This window comes from Hibiscus syriacus, unplaced genomic scaffold, assembly GCF_006381635.1.
Source record: "Hibiscus syriacus cultivar Baekdansim isolate YM2019G1 unplaced genomic scaffold, ASM638163v2 tig00110830_pilon, whole genome shotgun sequence".
NCBI classification, from domain to species: domain Eukaryota; kingdom Viridiplantae; phylum Streptophyta; class Magnoliopsida; order Malvales; family Malvaceae; genus Hibiscus; species Hibiscus syriacus.
Window position 1 is genome coordinate 639,941 of NW_024062881.1, and position 24,907 is coordinate 664,847.

The 24,907-nt window shown below is 34.1% G+C and overlaps 2 non-coding genes and 13 pseudogenes across 2 annotated transcripts; all 15 read right to left on the bottom strand.

Moving 5' to 3' along the window:
* Nucleotides 1-109: 109 nt before the first annotated feature.
* Nucleotides 110-228, bottom strand: LOC120142480 (annotated as a pseudogene).
* Nucleotides 229-4,415: 4,187 nt separating this feature from the next.
* On the bottom strand, nt 4,416-4,534 carry LOC120142543 (annotated as a pseudogene).
* An 8,464-nt stretch (nt 4,535-12,998) lies between these two features.
* On the bottom strand, nt 12,999-13,117 carry LOC120142463 (annotated as a pseudogene).
* A 174-nt stretch (nt 13,118-13,291) lies between these two features.
* Nucleotides 13,292-13,410, bottom strand: LOC120142476 (annotated as a pseudogene).
* A 182-nt stretch (nt 13,411-13,592) lies between these two features.
* LOC120142542 lies at nt 13,593-13,711 on the bottom strand (annotated as a pseudogene).
* A 3,346-nt stretch (nt 13,712-17,057) lies between these two features.
* LOC120142475 lies at nt 17,058-17,176 on the bottom strand (annotated as a pseudogene).
* Nucleotides 17,177-17,635: 459 nt separating this feature from the next.
* Nucleotides 17,636-17,754, bottom strand: LOC120142563 (annotated as a pseudogene).
* A 461-nt stretch (nt 17,755-18,215) lies between these two features.
* LOC120142591 lies at nt 18,216-18,334 on the bottom strand (annotated as a pseudogene).
* A 175-nt stretch (nt 18,335-18,509) lies between these two features.
* Nucleotides 18,510-18,628, bottom strand: LOC120142461. The gene has a single exon (XR_005517858.1). It is a non-coding gene; the product is annotated as a 5S ribosomal RNA (ribosomal RNA).
* A 444-nt stretch (nt 18,629-19,072) lies between these two features.
* Nucleotides 19,073-19,191, bottom strand: LOC120142516 (annotated as a pseudogene).
* Nucleotides 19,192-19,652: 461 nt separating this feature from the next.
* On the bottom strand, nt 19,653-19,771 carry LOC120142590 (annotated as a pseudogene).
* A 175-nt stretch (nt 19,772-19,946) lies between these two features.
* LOC120142585 lies at nt 19,947-20,065 on the bottom strand. The gene has a single exon (XR_005517865.1). It is a non-coding gene; the product is annotated as a 5S ribosomal RNA (ribosomal RNA).
* Nucleotides 20,066-21,388: 1,323 nt separating this feature from the next.
* On the bottom strand, nt 21,389-21,507 carry LOC120142501 (annotated as a pseudogene).
* A 2,174-nt stretch (nt 21,508-23,681) lies between these two features.
* Nucleotides 23,682-23,800, bottom strand: LOC120142482 (annotated as a pseudogene).
* Nucleotides 23,801-24,514: 714 nt separating this feature from the next.
* LOC120142505 lies at nt 24,515-24,633 on the bottom strand (annotated as a pseudogene).
* Between the last annotated feature and the right edge of the window lie 274 nt (nt 24,634-24,907).

Consider the following 24,907-nt stretch of genomic DNA (forward strand, 5'->3'; position numbering starts at 1 on the left):
TAAAATATTTAATTTTATGATGCATACCTTTTTCCCGCTCATTCCACCAGTCTCTTTAAAAAAACACAACACTAAAACTTACAATAAAGAATAAAATTTTGAAAAAAGAGGGATGCGACAAGAGAAATTCTCAGGAGTTCACCCATCCTAGTACTACTCTCTCCCAAGCACGCTTAATTACAGAGTTCTCAAGGGATACAGTGCATTACTATTGGTATAATCGCACCCATCATGTCTTGCGCCCTTAATTTATTTAAATGCTTATCCATGTAACCATTTTATTTCGAATAATCCTAAAAATTTAAATTTTCAAAAGGAGTCATTTTTTCCGCACGTTCCACCCGACTCTTTTTTAAAAAAATAACCAAAAGTTAAAATAAAGTATTAAATTTTAAAAAACGACGGGCGCAACAAGAGGAAATGTAACACCCATAACCCGTATAATGATACCTATACATATTATAGATGTCACCCAAATTTCTAAAACCATTTCCAAATCAAAAGTGATTTAAAAATTTAATTTCTTTAAATGGTTAATGATATTATAAAAATATCATATCATATGAATTATGTTTCATTATAACAAATTTAATGCAAAATTTTTTTTATGAATAGTAATGTGAACAGTAATGAACAATACCGTGAACAGTGAGCAGTATACCGATACACTGCTACAGTAACGTGAGCAGTGTACCGATGCACAAAAACATCGAATTTAAATTGTGTATCGATGCACTACTACAATACATCATAGGATGTCTTACTGATATTGAAATATACTCCTCGATGCTTGATGTCGCTTTGAACTCTTTATTCTACTACTGGTTTTTTACCTACGCGTGAAAATCATCACACGCTAAGTATATACTTAGTGAGGCTATTAGAACAATAAACAGTGTAATACAACCCATGCCTTAATTTCAATGTCAAAAATAAATGCCATAAGATCATGTTACATGCATGTCCAATAGTTTATCATGATCAAAATAATATAAAATTTCTTACCAATATACTTACCATTTATTCCCTAAGCTCATAAGCTTATTTTACCAATATACTTACCATTTATTCCATAAGCTCATAAGCTTATTTTACCAATATACTTACCATTTATTCCATAAGCTCATAAGCTTATTTTACCAATATACTTACCATTTATTCCATAATCTCGTAACCTTATTTTACCAATATACTTACCATTTATTCCATAAGCTCGTAAGCTTATTTTACCAATATACTTGCCATTATTCCATTAGTACGTAAGCTTATTTGCATACTTACCATTTATTAACCAATAAACCATAACCCAAAGTATAATTGTATGAAGAACCCGGTATAGGAGTCAAATATTGCACCGAAGTGCTGAGGTCGAGCTTTGCTCACCTAATAATGCACCGTAGTGCTAAGGTCGGGCATTACCCATGTTGTACACCGTAGTGTTTTGTACCGTGTCTTCTGTAGACACTTTGAGGCCTGCACTATGTGCCTTCTCTAGACACTCTAGTGCTGCCTAATATGCAGCTGCTAGACTCTATGGCATGATATTAATACCACTAATCCTTAATAACATACTTGGGAACATAGTCAATTTTATTTGATCCATCCATAGAAAAGTATATTATCATAATTTAACAATGGGGCAATTCATACCCAAAATAGAATTCATGGTAAAATATCACATTATTCATGATCAATGCATTATAATTTCACACTATGACATATCAATGTCATATCGAAGTCATAAAATGATATAAAATCATGCTGATATAAACAAGGTCGACTTATCGCAAGTCTTCCTGGTGATGTATAAAACATCCATGTATAATTTCATGCATGTATTGCACTCACCTTGACACTTTATAATTTTCCAAATACATGCCTCACTATTATCCACAATAAACCCTTTTTATACTTGACTTGTTTCATTCGCAAATCAATCATGATCTGTTCAAATCACAAATTCATAATGATACATATATTAGTATTGTACTAAAATAAACATATCCCAAATTAAATTCCATAATCATACTTAAAACTATTCACCACCAAATACTTAAACACTTATTAATTCTTTTCAATTTTGGCACCAACTTTTTCAACTTATATAAAATGGTCCTTCACCATTTTATCACTTAAAATTTCAATACAAACAATCCAATATTGAATGTATTATCAACCAAATACCCATACAAAGACATAATTACAATAAACACTCGCAATAATTTGAAATTTGCATTAAAATCACCAACATTTCCAAAATAATCAAATTTTACATTCTAACACTCATTTAAATTCCAAAACAACATTTTCCAGCATAGTACATCAGCTATTAAACAATTATACAACCATTTACAACTTTTCCAATTTTGTTAAATTGGTCCCCCAACTTATGAAAATTTACAAAATGGTCCCCAAATTTTCTAAGGCTTGTGGAATACTTCCTTCACCATTTCCAACCTATATATAATTTTTCTATAATTTTTCTCATTCAAACAATCCATGGCCAAAACTTAAAGAACAAGTTTTAGAAAGATTAAACATGTTATACTCATCATACATGCTTGAATATGATTCTACTACCTCATAAACATCATGATTCATCATCAATTTCATGATCCCTTATATGAACACAAACTATAAAATTTGGGATCTTTGAACACCCACAAGATTATCATGCAATATTGGTACCAAATGATAGCGTTTTTCGCGAATAACAATTTCTATTTTACAACATACTCAAAATCCTAAGAAAATTGCTTAAAATTGAATTGAGGCTTTCTCTCACCTTTGGAGAAACCCACGACAACTTGGAGAAGAAGATGAGCAAGTTGGATGAAATGTTAGGTACATTTCATCTCAGTTTACATTTAATTCCACTATAAACGAATAAAATATTCATTTAATTGAGATAAGACCAAAACACCCTTAATGAATCTTCATATTCACCATAAAACCAAGACACCCCATCCTTATCATATTCCAAAGTCAAATATGAATTAATTTTACTTTAATTTAAGAAATTTCCCCTAATTTTTCAAATACTACATTTTAGTCACTAAATTCCACTATTTCGATTAAATCTACAAAATTACACATTTCCAAACCAAATTTCTCTGATCCAAAATATTAAAATAATATTTCCAACCATTTTATAACATCCTTCAAATTTTTGTAAAATTCCAATTCGATATGAATTATCAATTCCTTACCGGACTTTAACCCTTTCAAATTTTTCTTTACTAAAATTCCAAATTCAAAAAAATATGATTTCTATAAAACCCTCTCTCAAGAGTAACTATCTATTTATGGAATAAAATTATTTTTAGGAAATTATCACTTAATTCCTCAAAATTTTTCTTATTTTCTACTTTGACCATCTAACTTTCAAATTTTTCATTTTAGTCATTACTGAATTTTTGGGGTATTACCGAACATCCCAAGAGGTTACCCATCCTAGTACTACGTTCTTATAAGCACACTTCACTACAGAGTTCTGATGGGATCTAATGAATTACTACGGGTATAATCGCACCCATCATGTCATGCGCCCTTAATTTATTTAAATACTTCTCCAAGTAACCATTTTCTTCCGATCAATCCTTAAAATATTTAATTTTGCGATCCTCAACTATTATTTTTTCTCATTTCACATGGCTCTTTAAAAAAAACGAAAATTTAAGATAAAGTATAAAATTTTGAAAAAAATAGGAGTGCAACACGAGCACTTTCCCAGAGGTCATCCATCCTAGTACTACTCTCGCTCAAGGACACTTAATTGTAGAGTTCTGATGGGATCCAATGCATTACTACTTGTATGATGACACCCATCATGTCTTTCACCCTTAATTTATTTAAATGCTTATACATGTAACCATTTTCTTCAGATTAATCCTTAAAATATTTAATTTTTCGATTTCGACCCTTTTCCCGCTCATTCTACCCCGTCTCTTTTAAAAAAACAAAACAAAAATTAAGATAAAGTATAAGACTTCAAAAAAAAGGTGTGTAACATGAGGACTTTCCTAAAGGCTACACATCCTAGTAGTACTCTCGCCCAATCAAGCTTAATTATTAAGTTCTGATGGGATCCAATGCATTGTTATTGGTATTATTGCACCAATCACGTCTTGCACCCTTAATTTATTTAAACGGTTATCCATGTAACCATTTTCTTCCGAATAATCTTAAAAATATTTAATCTTGTGATCAGAGACATTTTTCCCGCTCGTTCCACCAAACTTTTTTTAAAAAACAACACCACTAATTAAGAAAAAGTATAAAATTTAAAAAAAAAAGGTGCAACACGAGTACTTCCCCAAAGGTCACCCATGCTTATTCCACCCCACATTCCACCCCGGCTCTTTAAAAAAAACAACACCAAAAATTAAGACAAAGTATAAGATTTCGAAAAAAGGGGTGTGCAACACGACGACTTTCCTGAAGGCCACCCATGCTATTACTACTCTCGACCAAGCACGCTTAATTACAAAGTTCTGATGGGATCCAGTGCATTACTATTGGTATGATCGCACCCATCATGTGTTGCGCCCTTAATTTATTTACATGCATTTCCATGTAACCATATTCTTCCAATTAATACTAAAAATATTTAATTTTGCAAACGAAACAATTTTTCTAGCTCGTTCCACCCGACTCTTTTTAAAAAGAACAACACCAAAAATTAAGATAAAGTATAAAAATATTTTTAAAAAAAGGGTGCAAAACGAGGACTTCCCTAGAGGTCACATATCCTAGTATTACGTTCGCTTAAGCACACTTCACTATGGAGTTGTGATGGGATTCCATGCATTAATATTGGTATAGTCACACCCATCTTTTCTTGCGCCCTTAATTTATTTAAACACTTCTCCATGTAGCCATTTTCTTCTGACTAATCCTTAAAATATTTAATTTTGTGATCCCCAACTCTTATTTTCGCTCATTTCACCTGGCTCTTTAAAAAAATGACACCAAAATTTGAGATAAAGTATAAAATTTTGAAAAAAGAGGAGTGCAACACGAGACTTCCCGAAGGTCATCCATCCTATTACTACTCTCACGCAAGCACACTTAATTGCGGAGTTCTGATGGGTGCAATAATTTACTACCTGTATGTTCGCACCCATCATGTCTTGTTCCCTTAATTTATTTAAATGCTTTTACATGTAACCATTTTCTTCAGACTAATCCTTAAAATATTTAATTTTGTGATCCCAACCCTTTTTCCGCTCATTCCACCTCGGCTCTTTTAAAAAAACAATAACAAAAATTAAGATAAAGTATAAGATTTCAAAAAAAATGGTGTGTAAAACGTGGACTTTCCCGAATGCCACACATCCTAGTTGTACTATAACCCATGCACGATTAATTATGGAGTTATGATGGGATCCAATGCATTGTTATTGGTATTATTGCACCCATCATGTCTTGTGACCTGAATTTATTTGAACTATTATCCATGTAACCATTTTCTTCCGAATAATCTTTAAAATATTTAATTTTGCGAGAAGAGCCATTTTTCCCACTCGTTCCATTAGACTCTTTTTAAAAAAACAACACCAAAAATTAAGATAAAGTATAAAATTTAAAAAAAGGTGCAACACATGGACTTCCCCAGAGGTCACCAATCCTAGTACTACGTTCGCCTAAGAACATTTCAATGTGGACTTCTGATGGGATTCCATGCATTAATACCGGTATAGTCGCAACCATCATATTTTGCGCCCTTAATTTATTTAAATACTTCTCCATGTAACCATTTTCTTCCCACTAATCCTTAAAATATTTAATTTTGTGATCCCCAACTATTATTTTAGCTCATTTCACCTGGCTCTTAAAAAAACCAAAATTTAATATAAAGTATAAAATTTTGAAAAAAGAGGAGTTCAACACAAGCACTTTCCTGGAGGTCATCCATCCTAGTACTAATCTTTCTCAAGGACACTTAATTGCAGAGTTATGATGGGATCTGATACATTACTACTTGTATGATCGCACCCATCATGTCTTGTGCCCTTAATTTTTTTAAATGATTCTATTTGTAACCATTTTCTTCAGACTAATCCTTAAATTATTTAATTTTGAGATCCCAACCCTTTTTCCGCTCATTCCACCACGGATATTTTAGAAAAAAAATTAAGATAAAGTATAATATTTTAAAAAATGGTGTCTAACATGAGGACTTTACTAAAGGCTACACACCCTAGTAGTACTCTCACCCAAGCATGCTTAATTATGGTGTTCAAATGTGATCCAATGCATTGTTATTGATATTATTGCACCCATCATGTCTTGCGCCTATAATTTATTTAAACGGTTATCCATGTAACCATTTTATTTTGAATGATCTTCAAAATATTTAATTTTGCGAGCAGATCCATTTTTCCCGCCCGTTCCACCAGACTCTTTTAAAAAAACAACATAAAAAATTAAGATAAAGTATAAAATTTATAGAAAAAGGGTGCAACATGAGGACTTCCCCAGAGGTCACCCATGCTTATTCCACCCCTCATTCCACCCCGACTCTTTTAAAAAAACAACACCAAAAATTAAGACAAGGTATAAGATTTCCAAAACAAGAGGTGTAAAACACGAGGACTTTCACGAAGGCCACCCATGCTGTTTCCAGTCTAACCCAAACACGCTTAATTACAAAGTTCTGATGTGATCCAGTGCATTACTATTGGTATGATTGCACCCATCATGTGTTGTGCCCTTAATTGATTTAAATGCAATTCCATGTAACCATATTCTTCTGATTAATCCTAAAAATATTTAATATATTGAACCGAGCCCATTTTCCCGCTTGTTCCACCCGACTATTTTTAAAAAGAAAATCACCAAAAATTAAGATAAAATATAAAATTTAAAAAAAATATGGTGCAACATGAGGACTTCCCCAGAAGTCACCTATCCTAGTACTACGTTCGCCTAAGCACAATTCACTATAGAGTTCTGATGGGATTCCATGCATTAATATTGGTATAGTAACACCCATCATGTCTTACGCCCTTAATTTATTTAAATACTTCTCCATGTAACCATTTTCTTCCGACTAATCCTTAAAATATTTAATTTTGCAATCCCCGACTATTACTTTCGCTATTTTCAACAACAAAAAACTAAAATTTAAGATAAAGTGTAAAATTTTGAAAAATAAAGAGGAGTGCAACACAAGGACTTCCCAGGAGGTCATCCATCTTAGTACTACTCTCTCTCAAGCACACATAATTGCAGAGTTCTGATGGGATACGATGCATTACTACTTGTATGATCGCACCCATCATGTCTTACGCCCTTAATTTATTTAAATGCTTCTACATGTAACCATTTTCTTTAGACTAATCCTTAAAATATTTAATTTTGCGATCCTGACCCTTTTCTCGCTCATTCCACCATGACTCTTTTAAAAAAACAACAACAAAAATTAAGATAAAGTATAAGATTTAAAAAAAATGGTGTGTAACACGATGATTTCCCGAAGGACACACATCCTAGTAGTACTCTCGCCCAAGCACGCTTAATTATGGAGTTCTGATGGGATCCAAAGTTCACTGTAAGTATTAAGAATCTAAGTGATGAAATGGTAAAGGACAGTTTTGTGTAAATTGGAAAAGTTGGTTCCAATGTTAAAAGGAATTATTAAGTATTAAATATTGTGATAGAAAATGAATTTCAAGTATGATTATGGAATTTATTTTGAAAATGTATTTATGTTAGTACAATACTAACATATATATGGATATGAATCTATATTTTGTATAGATCGTGATTTACTCGGTGTTCAAAATGATTTGAGTATAAAAGAAAAGAGTTATTGTGGACAATAGTGAGGCACATGTATTTGGAAAATTATAAAGTGTCAAGTTGAGTGCAATACATGCATGAAATTATACATGGATGTTTTATACATCATCGGGAAGACTTGCGATAAGTCGACCTTGTTTATATCAGCATGATATTATGTCATTTTTATAAATTGACATGACATTGAGATGTCACTGTATGAAATTATAATGCATTGATTATGGAAAATGTGATATTTTACCATGAATGTTTTTGGGTATGAACTACCCCATTGTTAAATTATGATAATATACTTCGCCATGGATGGATCAAATAAAATTAACTATATGCCCAACTATGTTATTGAGGATCAGTGGTATTAATGGCCTGCCATAGAGTCTAGCAACTGCAATATTAGGTAGTACTAGAGTGTCTAGAGAAGACACATAGTGCAGGCCTCAAAGTGTCTAGCGAAGACACGGTACAAGCACTACGGTGCATTATTAGGTGAGAAAAGCTCGACCTCAACACTTCGGTGCAATATTTGACTCCTATATCGGGTTCCTCATACAATATTACTATGGGCTATGAGTTATGGTTTATTGAAATAAATGGTAAGTATGCAAATAAGCTTACGAGTTTATAAATAATGGCAAGTATATTGATAAAATAAGCTTACGAGTTTATGAATAATGGTAAGTATATTGATAAAATTAGCTTACGAGCGTATGGAATTTAAATGGTAAGAGATTTTATATTATTTTAATCATGGTAAAATATTGGATACGTTAGTAAAATGATTTTATGAAAATTTGATTTTGCATTGAAAATCATGCATGAATTGTATTGCACTGTTAAATGTTTTAATTGCCTCACTAAGTTTATTCTTAGCGTGTGATGATTTTCACGTGTAGGTAAAAAGGCAGTAGTGGAATAAAGAGTTCAAAGTGACATCAATCATCGAGGAGTATATTTCAATATCATTAAGACATCTTATGATGGAATTTTAATTAGATAGTGGCATGTAATTAATAATGTTCAATTTATTTTTGTTAAACAAATTTGGAAACAAAATGGTAACCTTATAGTGAGGAAATGTTAAGTTTTTCTGAGTTTTATGTAATTTTTGGAAAAAACTATAGCAGTTACTATAACAGTGCATCGATACACATTTTTGATTCGAAAGTTGGTGCATCGACACACTGTTCACGTACTATAGCAGTGCATCGGTGCATTGATAAAAATCTTTTGTTTTAAATTTGTTATAATGAAACAAAATTCATACGATATGATATTTATATAATATCATTTACCATTTTAAGGAATTAAATTTTAAATCATATTTGGAATGGGAAATGTTTTTTAGAAATTCGGATAACATATATAATCTGTATAGGTATAATTATACGGGTTATGGGTGTTACATCTTACACCCTCAATCTATTTAATCGCTTATTTACGTATCCATTTTCTTTTGACTAATCCTTAAAATATTTAATTTTTTGATCCCCATCACTTTTCTCGTTCGTTCCACCTCGGATCTTACAAAAAAACAACCCCAAAAATTAAGATAAAGTAAAAAAAAATTGAAAAATAGGAGTGCAACACGATAACTCCCCAGGAGGTCACCCAACCTAATTATACTGTCGCCCAAGTACGGTTATATGGAGAGTTCTAATGGGATATGTGGCATTACTGTTGGTATGATCGTACTCATCATGTCTTGCGCCCTTAATTTATTTAATCGCTTCTCCATATACCATTTTCTTTCGACTTATCCTTAAAATATTTAACTTTACAATCCCTGAACCTTTTCCCACTTCTTTTCCAATGGCTCTTTGAAAAGAACAACATAAAAATTTTTGAAAAATCTGAGGTGCAACACGAGGATTTCACAGGAGGTCACCCATCCTAATACTACTATCGCCCAAGCAATCTCAATTGCACAGATCTAATGTGATCCAGTGCATTAATGATCGTATGATCTCACCCTTAAGGTCTTGTTCCCTTAAATTATTGAAACACTACTCCATGTAACCATTTTAATCCGACTATTCCTTAAAATATTTAATTTTCGATCTTCCGCTCAGTCTACTACGACTCTTTAAAAAACAACACCACAAAAATAAGATAAAATATAAAATTTTTAAAAACGAGTGGTGCAACATGAGGACTTCTCGAGAGGTCACCCATACTTAAACTACACTCGACCAAGCATGCTTAACTGTTAAGTTCTGATGTGGTATAGTGCATTAGTGCTGGTATGATCGTACCAATCAGGTCTTGTGCCCTTAATATATTTAAACGCTTCTCTAGGTAACTATTTTCTTCCGACTAATTCTTAAATTGTTTAATTTTGCTATTCCCAGCTCATTTACCTCTCGTTCCACCACTGTTCTTGAAAAATAAGATAAAGTATAGAATTTTAAAAAAAGAGGAGAGGTCACCCATCCTAGTACTGTTATCGCCCAAGTCACTTACATACAGAGTTATGATGAGATCTGATACATTAGTGTAGGAATTATCGCATCAATCATGTTATGCGCCTTTAATTTGTTTAAATGCTTTTCAATGTAACCATTTTCTTCCGACTAATCCTTAAAATCATTAGTTTTGCAATCCGTAGCTCTTTACCCTCTCGTTCCACCCCGACTCTGTAAAACAAAAAAAAAAAACTCAAAATTAAGATAAAGTATAAAATTTTGAAAAAATAAGGAGTGCAACACGAGGACTTCCCAGCAGGTTACTCAAAATAGTAGTACTTTCACCAAAGCACACTTAACTACAGAGTTTTGATTGGATCCATTGCATTACTGCTGGTATGATCCCACCCATCAAGTCTTGTGCCCTTAATATATTTAAATTATTCTCCATGTAACCATTTTCTTATGCCTAATCCTTAAAATATATAAATTTGTGATCTCGGGCCCTTTTCTCACTCGTTCCACCCAATTATTTTAAAAAACAACACCAAAAATTCATAAAAAAGTATAAAATTTCAAAAATGCAACACGGGGAATTCCCCAAGGTCACCCATCCCAGTACTACTCTTACCCAAGAACGCTTACCAGCGTAGTTCTGATGGGATTCAGTGCATTACTGATGGTATTATTACACCCATCATGTCTTGCGTTCTTGATTTATTTAAACCCTTCTCCTTATTACCATTTGCTTAGAACTACTCCTTAGAGTATTTAATTTTATGATCCCCGTCTCTTTTCTCGTATGCTCCGCCCCGATACTTAAAAAAACAACACACTCGACTGCGGAGAACTTCTTGGGAGGTCAACAATCATAGAACTACTCTGACCAAGACCGCTTATCTGTGGAGTTATGAGATTTGGGCTATTAGTGTTGGTATGATCGCACCTATCATTTATTGCGCCCTTAATTTATTTAAACACTTCTCATTGTAACCACTTTCTTCTGACGATTTCTTAAAATATTTAATTTTACGATCCCTGACTTTTTATCGCTCGTTCCACCCTGGCTCTTTTCAAAAAATAAATCCAAACATTAAGGTAAAGTATAAAATTTACTACTATAGCCCAAGCACATTTAACTTCAGAATTCTTATAAGAACAATGCATTAGTAATAGTACGACGCCCTTAATTTAGTTAAACACTTCTCGATGTAACCATTTTCTTCTGACTAATCCTTAAAGTATTTAAATTCACGATCCTTTACTCTTTTCCTTCTTGTTTACCCCGATCCTTTATAAAAACAACACCAAAAATAAAGATAAAGTATAAAATTCCGAATAAAGATGGTTGCATCATGAGGACTTCTCGGGAAGTCACCCATACTCTGGCCCAAACACGCTTAACTGCATTGTTCAAATGAGATCTATTGAATTAGTGTTGTTATGATTGCTATCATCATATCTTGTGCCCTTAATTTATTTAAACGCTTTTCCATGTAATCATGTTCATCCAACTAATACTTAAAATACTTAATTTTGTGATCCATGTCTCTTTTACCGCTCGTTCTACCCCGACTCTTTAAAAAACAACAACAAAAGTTAAGATAGAGTATAAAATTTCAAAAAAAGAGGGGTTCAACATGAGGACTTCCTAGAAGGTCACCAATCCTAGTACTACTCTCGGCCAATCACGCTTAACTGTTCAGTTCTGATGGGATTTGATGCACTGCTGCTGGAATGATAGCACCCATCATGTCTTGCACCCTTAATTTATTTAAACGCTTCTCCATGTAACCATTTTCTTCTTATTAATCATTAAAATATTTAATTTTTCGATTTCATGATCTTTTCTTCTCGTTCCACCGGACTATTGTAAAAAACAACAATAAAAATTAAGATAAAGTATAACATTCTGAAAAATAAAGGGTGCAACACGAGGACTTCCTCGGAGGTCACCCATCCAATTAAAACTCTCGCCTAAGCATGCTTAACTATGAAGTTGTGATACGATCTGGTGCATTACTATTTGTATGATCCCGCCCAACATGTCTTGCACCCTCAATTTATCTAATCACATCTCTATGTAACCATTTTCTTTCGACTAATCGTTAAAATATTTAATTTTATGATCCTCGACTTTTTTCCCGCTCGTTCCACCTCATCTCTTACAAACAAACAACACTAAAAATTAAGATAAAGTATAAACTTTTGAAAAAGAAGGGTGCAACACGAGAACTTCCAAGGAGGTTACCCAACCTAATTCTATTGTCACCTAAGCACACTAATCTGGAGAGTTCTGATGGGATGCACATCATTACTGCTGGTATGATCACATCTATCATGTCTTGCACGCTTAATTTATTTAATCACTTCTCCATATAGCCATTTTCTTTCAACTTATCCTTAAAATATTTAACTTTATGATCCCCAAACCTTTTCCCGCTCGTTCCACTCTGGCTCTTTGAAAAAAAAACAACACAAAAATTTTGAAAAAAGCGTGGTACAACACGAGGATTTCGCATGAGGTCACTCATCCTAATGCTACTATCGCTCAAGCACGCTTAACTTAATATATCTAACGTGATCCAGTGCTTTAATACTGGTATGATCACACCCATAAGGCTTGGGGCCATTAAATTATTGAAACGCTTCTCCATGTAACCATTTTAATCAGATCAGTCCTTAAAATATTTAATTTTCGATCTCCGGTTCTTTTCCCGCTCGTTCCACCACAACACTTTAAAAAAATATCACCAAAAAATAAGATAAAGTATATTTTTTTGAAAACGAGTGGTGCAACACAAGGACTTCCCAAGAGGTCACCTATACTAAAACTACACTCGCCCAAGCATGCTTAACTATGAAGTTCTGATGTGGTCTAGTGCATTAGTGTTGGTATGATCGCACCAATCATGTCTTGTACCCTTAATTTATTTAAACGCTTCTCCAGGTAACTATTTTCTTCCGACTAATTCATAAAATGTTTAATTTTGCGATCCCCAGCTCATTCCCCTCTCGTTCTACCCCGGTTCTTAAAAAAAGAAACAAAAAATTAAGATAAAGTATAAAATTTCATAAAAAGAGGGGTGCAATACAAGGACTTCCCGAGAGGTCACCTATCCTAGTACTGCTCTCGCCCAAGCACGCTTACCTGCAGAGTTTTGTTGAGATCTGATGTATTAGTGTGGGAATGATCCCACCAATCACGTTTTGTGCCTTTAATTTGATTAAACGCTTCTCCGTGTAACAATTTTCTTCCGACTAATCCTTAAAATTTTGTAGTTTTGCAATCCCTAGCTCTGTACACGCTTGTTCCACCCCGATTATGTAAAATAAAAAAAAAAACTAAAAATTAAGATAAAGCATAAAATTTTGAAAAATTGGGGGGTACAACACGGGGACTTCCCAGGAGGTCACCCAAAATAGTAGTACTCTCGCCCAACCATCCTTAACAATGGAGTTTTTATAGGATCCATTTTATTACTGCTGGTATGATCGCACCCATCATGTCTTGAGCCCTTCATTTATTTAAATTATTCACCATGTAACCATTTTCTTTTGACTAATCCTTAAAATATATAAGTTTTTGATATCGGGTTCTTTTCTCACTCGTTCCATCCCGACTCTTTTAAAAAAACAACCCCAAAAATTCAGGTAAAGTATAATTTTTTTTTAAAAAAGGTACAACATGAGGATTTCCCCAAAGGTTACCAATCCCAGTACTACTCTCGCCCAAGAATTCTTACAAGCGTAGTTATGATGGGATTCAGTGCATTACTTTTGGTACGATCGCACCCATCATCTCTTGCGTTTTTGATTTATTTAAACTTTTCTCTAAATGAGAATTTTATTCGAACTAATCCGGAGAGTATTTAATTTTGTGATCCCCGTCTCTTTTCTCACATGTTCTACCCAAGTACTGAAAAAAAACAACACGCTCGACTGCGGAGAACTTATCAGGAGGTCACCCATCCGAGAACTACTCTCTCCCAAGCACGCTTAACTGCGGAGTTATGAGATTCGGGTATTAGTGCCTGTAAGATCGCACCTATCATTTCCTATACTCTTAATTTATTTAAATGCTTCTCATTGTAACCATTTTCTTCTGAGTATTTCTTAAAATATTTAATTTTGTGATCCCCGACTCTTTTATTGCATGTTCCACCATGGATATTTTAAAAACATAAAACCAAAAATTTAGGTAAAGTACAAAATTTTGAAAAAAGGGGTGCAACTCGAAGACTTCCAGGGAGGTCACCCATCCAGCACTATTCTAGCCCAAGCACATTTTACTTCAGAGTTCTTATAAGATCCAGTGCATTATTAATAGTATGATCACACCTATTATGTCCTTCCCCCTTAATTTATATAAATGCTTCTCGATGTAACCATTTTCTTCTGACTAATCCTTATAGTATTTATTTAATGATCGATTACCCTTTTCCCGCTCGTTTACCCCGACCCTTTATAAGAATAACACCAAAAATTAAGATAAAGTATAAAATTTTAAATAAAGATGGGTACACCATGAGGACTTCTCGGGATGTCACCCATAATATCGCCCAAGCATGCTTAATTGTGTTGTTTTAATGAGATCCAATGCATTAGTGTTGGTATGATCGCTTCTACCATGTCTTGTGCCCTTACCTTAGTTAAACGCTTTTCATATAACCCTTTTCGTCTGACTAATTTTTAAAGTATTTAATTTTACGATCCTCGAATCTTTTCCCGCTCGTTCCTCCCTGGCTCTTTTAAAAAAACACTCTCCCAAGCATGCTTAACTATAGAGTTCTGATAAGATCCAGTGCATTAGTGATAGTATGATCACACCCATCATGTCATGTGCCCTTAATTTATTTAAATCGTTCCCCATGTAACCATTTTCTTCAGACAAATCCTTAAAGTATTTAATTTTTTTATTCTTAAATCTTTTACCGATTGCTCCATGAAAGTCCTCGTGTTGCACCCCTCTTTTTCCAAAATTTTTTATTTTATCTTAATTTTTGGTGTTTTTTTAAAGAGATGGGGTAGAACGAGCAAGAAAAGAGTCGGGGATTGCAAAATGAAATATTTTAAGGATTATTCAAAAGAAAATGGTTACATGGATAAGAGTTTAAATAAATTTAGGGTTCAAGACATGATGAGTGTTATCGTACCAGCATTAATCTACCAGATCTCATCAGAACTCCATAGTTAAGCGTACACGGGAGAGAGTTGTACTAGGATACGTGATCTCCCGAAAAATCCTCGTAATGCACCCCGTTTTTTTCAAAAATTTATACTTTATCTTAATTTTTTGTTTTCTTTAAGGAGCTGGGTGGAATGAGCGGGAAAAGAGTCGTGGTTCACAAAATTAAATATTTGAAGGATTAGTCGAAAGAAAATGGTTACATGGAGAAACATTTAAATAAATTAAGGGTGTAAGATGTGATGGGTGCAATAATACAAGTACTAATGTACCGGATCCCGTTAAAACTCCGTAGTGAAGAGTGCTTGGGGAGAGCAGTATTAGGATGGGTGGCCTACCGGGTGGTCCTTGTTTTACACTCCACTTTTTTCGAAGTCTTATACTTTATCTTAATTTTTGATGTACTTTTACAGCTCGTTCCACCCCCATCTTTTTAAAAAACAACACCAAAAATTAAGATAAAATAAAAAAAAAATCGAAAAAAGAGGGGTGCAACATGAGGCCTTTCTTGGATGCCACCCAAACTAGTACTATTCTTACCCAAGCAAGCTTAATTGTGTAGTTTTGATGAGATCCAATGCTTTAGTGGTGGTATGATCGCATCCATCATGTATTGCACCCTGAATTTATTTAAACGCTTCTCCACAGAAGCATTTTCTTCCGACTAATCCTCAAAGTATTTAACTTTGTAATCCCCAGATCTTTTCCCGCTGGCTCCATCCCGACTCTTTCAAAAGAACAACACCAAAAACTAATATAAAGTATAAAATTTCGAAAAAGAGGGCTTTAACACGAAGACTTTCCGTGAGGCCACCCATCTTAGAACTACTCTCTCCCAAACACACTTAATTGCGTAGTTCTGATGAGATTCGATGCACTAGTGTTGGTATGATTGCTTCCATCTTGTCTTGCATCCTTAATTTATTTCAACACTTCTCCATATAACAATTGTCTTCCGACTAGTCGTTAAAGTATTTAATTTTTTGATCCCCGACTCTTTCCCACTTATTCCACTCTGACTCTTTAAAAAAAACCAAAAATTAGGATATACTATAAAATTTCAAATAAAGAGTGGTGCAGCACGAGTACTTCTCGAGAGGTCACTTATCCTAGTACTAATCTAGCAGAAACACGTTTACCTGTAGAGTTCTGATGAGATTCATTGCACTAGTGCTAGTATTATCGCACTCATCAAGTCATGTGCCCTTAATTTATTTAAACACTTCTCTATGTAACCATTTTCTTCTTAATAATCCTTAAAGTATTTAATTTTTTGATTACTGGTCTTTTCCCACTTGTTCCACCCCAAATCTAAAAAAAACAACGCACAAAATAGGATAAATAATAATTTTTTTAAAGAAAGAGTGGTGCTAGACGAGAACATCCCGAGAGATCATCTATTGTAGTACTACTCTTGCCCAAGAACGCTTAATTGCCTACTTCTGATGAGATCCAATGCATTAGTTCTGGTATGATCGCACCCATCATGTCATGTACCCTTAATTTATTTAAGAGGTTCCCCACGCAACCATTTGTTTTCAACTAATCCTTAGAATATTTAATTTTACGATCCCTGGCTCTTTTTTCCACCCGTTCAAGCACAACTCTTTAAAAAAAACAACACAAAAAATTAAGATAAAGTATAAAATATCCATAAAAGAGGGGTACATTACGAAGACTTTCCGGAAGATCACCCATCCTAGTACTACTCTCGCCCAAGCACACTTAACTACGATGTTCTAATGAGATCCGGTGAATTAGTCTTGGTATGATCGCACCCATCATGTCTTGCACCCATAATTTATTTAAACGTTTCTCCATGTAACCATTTTCTTCTGACTAATCCTTAAAATATTTAATTTTATTATCCCCGACTCCTTTCCCTCTTGTTCATCCAAGACTATTAAAAAACCAAAAATTAAGATAAAGTATAAATTTTCAAGTAAAAGGGGTGCAACATGAGGACTTCCCAGGAGGTCACCAATCCTATTACTACTCTCACCCAATCACACTTCACTGTGGACTTCTGATGGGATCCGTTCCATTAGTACTGGTATGATCTAACCATCATGTCTTGGGCCCTTACTTTATTTAAACATTCTCATGTGACCATTTTCTTCCGACTAAACCTTAAAATATTTAATTTTACGATCCCTGATTCTTTTCCTGCTCCTTTCACCCTGGCTCTTTTAAAAAAATAACACAAAAAATTAAGATAAACTATAAAAATATGAAAAAAAGGGTACAACACGAGGAATTCCTAGGAGATAACCCATCATAGTACTACTCACACCCAAGCATGCTTAACTGTGGAGTTCTGATGAGATCTGGTGAATTAGTGCTGGTATGATCACACACATCATGTCTTGCGCCCATAATTTATTTAAACGCTTCTCCATGTAATTATTTCATCTAATCTTTAAAATATTTCATTTTGCGATCCCGAGCTCTTTTCTCACTCGTTCAACCTCGACTCTTTTAAAAATACCAACAAAAATTAAGATAAAGTATAAAATTTCAAAAAAATAGGGGTGCAACACGAGAACATCCCTAGTTGTAACCCATACTAGTACTACTCTCGCCCAATCACGCTTAATTGCGAAGATCTAATGAGAACCATTGCATTAGTGATAATATGATCGAACCAATCATATATTGCACCCTTAATTTATTTAAACACTTTTCTATATAACCATTTTCTTCCGACTAATCCATAAAGTATTTAATTTTGAGATTCCTGGCTATTTTCCAACTAGTTCCGCCCCGACTCTTTAAAAACAACACAAAAAATTAAGTTTAAAAATAAATTTTCAAAAAAAAGGGTGCAATGCAAGAACTTCCCAAAAGGTCACTCATACAAGTACCACTCTCACCCAAGCATGCTTCACTGCGAAGTTCTGATGGGATCCGATACCTCAGTGCTGGTATGATTACACCCATCCTATCATGCACCCTTAATTCATTTAAACGCTTCCCTAAGTAACCATTTTCTTCCGACTAATCCTTAAAATATTTAATTTTGCGATCCTTGACACTTTTCCTACTTGTTCCAGCCCATCTCCTTAAAAAACAACACAAAAAATGAAGATAAAGTATATAGTATCAAAAAAAGTGGGGTGCATTACGAGGACTTTCCGGAAGGTCACCCATCTTAATACTACTCTCGCCCAAGCACCCTTAACTACGGAGTTCTAATGAGATCTGGTGATTTAGTACTGGTATGATCGCACGCATCATGTCTTGCACCCTTAATTATTTAAACGCTTCTCTATTTAAACATTTTCTTTCATATAATCCTTAAAATATTTAATTTTGCGATCCTCGACTCTTTTCCTCTCCTTATACCCTGACTTTTTAAATAAAACAACACAAAAAATTAAGATAAAGCATAAAATTTTGAAAAAAGAGGGAGGTCACCCATCTTAGTATTTCTATTGGCCAAGCAAGCTTCACTACGTAGTTCTGATAAAATCCGGTGTATTAGTGTTGTTATGATCGCACCCATAATGTTTTACATCCTTAATTTATTTAAACGCTTCTCCATGTAAACATTTTCTTCCAAATAATCCTTAAAATATTTAATTTTACGATCCCTGATTCTTTTCCTGCTCCTTTCACCCTGGCTTTTTTAAAATAATAACACCAAAAATTAAGATAAACTATAAAATTATGAAGAAGGGTACAACACGAGGAATTCCTAGGAGATAACCCATCATAGTACTACGCCCACCCAAGCACGCTTAACTGTGGAGTTCTGATGAGATCTGGTGAATTAGTGCTGGTATGATCACACACATCATGTCTTGCGCCCATAATTTATTTAAACGCTTCTCCATGTAATTATTTCATCTAATCTTTAAAATATTTCATTTTGCGATCCCGAGCTCTTTTCTCACTCGTTCAACCTCGACACTTTTAAAAATACCAATAAAAATTAAGATAAAGTATAAAATTTTGAAAAAATAGGGGTGCAACACGAGAACATCCCTAGTTGTAACCCATACTAGTACTACTCTCGCCCAATCACGCTTAATTGCGAAGATCTGATGAGAACCATTGCATTAGTGATAATATGATCGAACCAATCATATATTGCACCCTTAATTTATTTAAACACTTTTCTCTATAACCATTTTCTTCCGACTAATCCATAAAGTATTTAATTTTGAGATTCCTGGCTATTTTCCAGCTAGTTCCGCCCCGATTCTTTAAAAACAACACAAAAAATTAAGTTTAAAAATAAATTTTCAAAAAAAATGGTGCAATGCAAGAACTTCCCAAAAGGTCACTCATACAAGTACCACTCTCACCCAAGCACGCTTCACTGCGAAGTTCTGATGGGATCCGATACCTTAGTGCTGGTATGATTACACCCATCCTATCATGCACCCTTAATTCATTTAAACGCTTCCCAAAGTAACCATTTTCTTCTGACTAATCCTTAAAATATTTAATTTTGCGATCCTTGACACTTTTCCTACTTGTTCCAGCCCATCTCCTTAAAAAACAACACAAAAAATGAAGATAAAGTATATAGTATCAAAAAAAGTGGGGTGCATTACGAGGACTTTCCGGAAGGTCACCCATCTTAATACTACTCTCGCCTAAGCACCCTTAACTGCGGAGTTCTAATGAGATCTGGTGATTTAGTACTGGTATGATCGCACGCATCATGTCTTGCACCCTTAATTATTTAAACGCTTCTCTATTTAACTATTTTCTTTCAGCTAATCCTTAAAATATTTAATTTTGCGATCCTCGACTCTTTTCCTCTCCTTCTACCCTGACTTTTTAAATAAAACAACACAAAAAATTAAGATAAAGCATAAAATTTTGAAAAAAGAGGGAGGTCACCCATCTTAGTATTTCTATTGGCCAAGCAAGCTTCACTACGTAGTTTTGATAAAATCCGGTGTATTAGTGTTGTTATGATCGCACCCATAATGTTTTACATCCTTAATTTATTTAAACGCTTCTCCATGTAAACATTTTCTTCCAAATAATCCTTAAAATATTTAATTTTGCGATCCTCGACTCATTTCCCGCTCGTTCCAGTCCAACTCTTTTAAAAACCGCAAAAAATTAAGATCAAGTATAAAATTTCAAAAGAAAATTGTACATTACGATGACTTCACGGGAGAACATCCTAGTAGTACTCTAGCCTAAGAACGCTTAACTACGGAGTTCTGATGAGATCCGGTTCATTAGTTTTGGTATGATCACACCCATCATGTCTTGCACCCTTAATTTATTTAAGTGCTTCCCCATGTAAACATTTTCTTCTGACAAATCCTTAAAGTATTTAATTTTGCGATACACATCACTCTTTATGCTCGATCCAACCATACTCTTTTTAAAAAAAAACACCAAAAATTAAGATAAAATATAAATTTTCGAAAAAAGAGGGGTGCAATATGAGGACTTCCCGAATGGTCACTCCTCCTAGTACTACTCTTGCCCAAGCACGCTTTACTGCGAAGTTCTGATGGGATCTGATGCCTTAGTGCTATATAATCATACACATCATGTCATGCGCCTTTAATTTATTTAAACACTTCCCTATGTAACCATTTTCTTCCGACTAATCCATTAAATATTTAATTTTGCAATCCCTACCTCTTTTCTAGCTCCTTCCATCGAACTCTTTAAAAAAACCACAAAATAATAAAGATAATTTATAATGTATCAAAAAAAGAGGGGAGCATTACAAAAACTTTCTGAAAGGTTAACCATCCTAGAATTGCTATCGCCCAACCATGCTTCACTACAAATTTTTGATGGGATCCGATACATTACTTTTAGTATGATCATACCAACCATGTCTTGCGCCCTTAATTTATTTAAACGCTTCTCCATGTAACCATTTTCTTCCAACTAATACTTAAAATATTTAAGTTTGCAATCCCCTAAACTTTTACTGCTCGTTCCACCCTGGCTCTTTTAATTAAAACAATACCAAAATTAAGATAAAGCATAAATTTTTGTGGAAAAAGGTGTGCAACACGAAGACTTCAATAGAGATCACCAATCCTAGTACTACCCTCTCCCAAGCACGCTTCACTACGGAGTTCTGATGGGATTCGGTGCATTACTACTGGTATTATTACACCCATCATATCTTGCACCCTTAATTTATTTAAACGCTACTCCACAAAACCATTTTCTTCATACTAATCCTTAAAATATTTAATTTTATGATCCTTGACTTTTTTCCCGCTCGTTCCACCGCAGTTCTTTATAAAAAAACAAAAATTAAGATAAATTATAAATTTTTGAAAAAAGAGGGGTGCAACACATTTGGCTAAGGAGTTCTGATGGGATTTGGTGCATTAGTGCTAGTATAATCTCTCCCATCCTGTATTGTGCCCTTAATTTATTTAAGTGTTTCTCCATGTAACCATTTTCTTCCTTTTAATCTTTAAAATATTTAATTTCTTCATCCCATTTCCCACTCTTTCCACCTGACCCTTTTCCCTTTTGTTCCACCCCAACTCTTTAAAAAAAACAATAGCAAAAATTAATATAAATTATAAAATTTCAAAAAAAAATAGGGGTAGAACACTAAGACTTCCCAAGAGGTTTCCCCATCCTAGTACTACTCTCATCCAAGCATTCTTGACGACAGAGTTCTAATGGGATCCGATGCCTTGTGTCGGTATGATCGCACCCATCATTTCATGCATGATTAATTTATTTAAACGTTTATCCGTGTAACCATTTTTTTTCGAAAAAACCTTAACATATTTAATTTTATGAACCCTGACTCTTTTCCCGCTCATTCTCATAGTTTTTTTAAAAAAAAACAAAAAAATTATGATAACGAATAAAATTTCGATAAAAGAATGGTACATTGCAAAGAGTTACCGGTAGATCACTCATTATAGTACTACTCTCGCCCAAGCATACTTAACTACAGAGTTCTGATTAGATCTGGTACATTGGTGCTGCTATGATCACATCCATCATGTCTTGCGACCTTATTTTGTCTAAACGCTTCTCGCTATAACCATTTCTTCCTACTAATCCTTAAAATATTTAGTTTTATGATCCCCATCTTTTTTCCCGCACGTTCCACTACCAACACTCTTAAAACAATAACACCAAAATTAAGACAAAATATAACATTTCGAAAAAATAGTTGCAAGTCACCAATCTTAGTACTACCCTCGACAAAGCACTCTTAACTGCGAAGTTTCGATGAGATCTGATGCATTAGTATTGCTATGATCACAACCATAATGTCTTATGCCCTTAATTTATTTAAATGTTTATCCTTGTAACAATTTTTTTTCGACTAATCCTTAAAATATTTAATTTTACGATCCTCGACTCCTTTCCCTCATGTTTCACCCTGGTTCTTTAAAAACGGCACCAACAATTGAGATAAAGTATAAAATTTTGAAAAAAGAGGTGTGCAACACAAGGACATCCCAGGATGTCATCTATCCTAGTAGTACTCATGACCAAGCACCTTTAACTGCGGAGTTTTGATGGATCATGTCCACTAGTGCAGGTATGATCGCACACATCATATTTTACGCCCTTAATTTATTTAAACGCTTCTAATTGTAACTATTTTCTTTTTACTAATCCTTAAAATATTTTATTTTACGATCCCTGACTCTTTTTCTGCTCGTTCCAACCCGGTACTTTAAAAAACAACATAAAAATTAAGATACACTATAATATTTTGAAAAAAGAGGGGTGCAACATGAGGACTTCCAAGGAAGTCACCCATTTTGGTACCACTTTTGCCCAAGCACGCCTAAATGTAGAGATCTGATGGGATCCGATGCATTACTATTGTTATGATCACACCCACCATGTCTTGCGCCCTTAATGTAAATAAATGCTTCTCCAAGTAAGCATTTTCTTCCAACTAATTCTTAAAATATTTAATTATGTGATCCCCAACTCTTTTTACCACTCCTTTCACCCTAGCTCTTTTAAAAAATAACACCAAAAATTAGGATAAAGTATAGAATTTTGAAAAAAAAAGTGGTGCAACGAAGACTTCAATGGAGGTCACCTATCCTAGTACTACGCTCACCCAAGCACGCTTCACTGAGGGGTTCTAATGGGATTCTATGCATTACTATAGTTATGATCGCACTCATCATGTCTTACGCACTTAATTTATTTAAACATTTTTATATGTAACCATTCTCTTCCAACTAATCATTAAAATATTTAATTTTGCGATCATAAACTCTTTTCCCGCTCGTTCGAACCTGGCTCTTTAAAAAAACTAAAATTATGATAAATTATAAAATTTCGAAAAATGAAGGGTGCAACACAAGGACTTCCCTGGAGGTCACCCATTCTAGTACTACTCTGGCTCAAGCACACTTAACTGTAGAGTTTTGATAGGACCCAGTGCATTAGTTATGCTATAATCACACCCATTTTGTCTTGCACCCTTAATTTATTTAAGTGCTTCTCCATGTAACCATTTTCTTCTGACTAATCCTTGATTTATATAATTTTTAGATCCCATTTCCCACTTGTTACACCTCGTCTCTTTTCACTCTCTTTCCATCTCGGATATTCTAAAAAAGGAACACCAAAATTTATTATAGAGTAAAATTACGAAAAAGGTGGGGTGCAATACCAGGACGTCTTAAGAGGTCACCCATCATACTGCTGTCTCCCAAGCACGCTTAACTATGGAGTTTTGATGGGATCTGATGCATTATTGCCCGCATGATCCCACCCATCATGTCATCTGCCCTTAATTTATTTAAAGGCTTCTGCATCTAACCATTTTCTTCTGAATAATCCTTAAAATATTTAATTTTGTGATCTTGGCTCTTTTCCAGCTCTTTCCACCTCGACTCTTTTAAAAAACACAAAAAGTTAAGAGAACGTATAAAATTTTGAAAAAACAAGAGTGAAATACAAGGACTTCTCGAAAGGTCACCCATCCTAGATCTACTCTCGCCCAAGCACACTTAACTACAATGTTCTTATGAGATATAGGGCATTAGTACTGGTATGATCACTACAGATCATGTCTCGCTCCACCCGACTCTTTTCCCACTCGTTCCACTTGAGTTCTTTTAAGAAACAATACCAAAAATTAAGATAAAGTATAAAATTAAAAAAAAAAGGAAAAAGAGGGGTGCAACACTAGAACTACTCAAGAGGTCGCCCATCCTTGTACTACTCTCACCCAAGCACGCTTAACTGCAAAGTTCTGATGGGATCCAATGCATTACAACTGGTATGATTCTACCCATCATGTCATTCACCCTTAATTTATTTAAATGCTTCATGTACCAATTTTCTTCCGACTAATCCTTAAAAATTTTAATTTTGCAATCCTCGAAACTTTTCCCCCTTGTTCCACCTTGGATCTTTTAAAAACAACACCAAAAATTAAGATAAAGTATAAAATTTGAAAAAATAGAGGTACAACACAAGGACTTCCTGGGAGGTTCACCACCCTAGCACTACTCTCGCCTAAGCACGCTTAACCGTGGAGTTACGATGAGATCCAGTGAATAAGAGT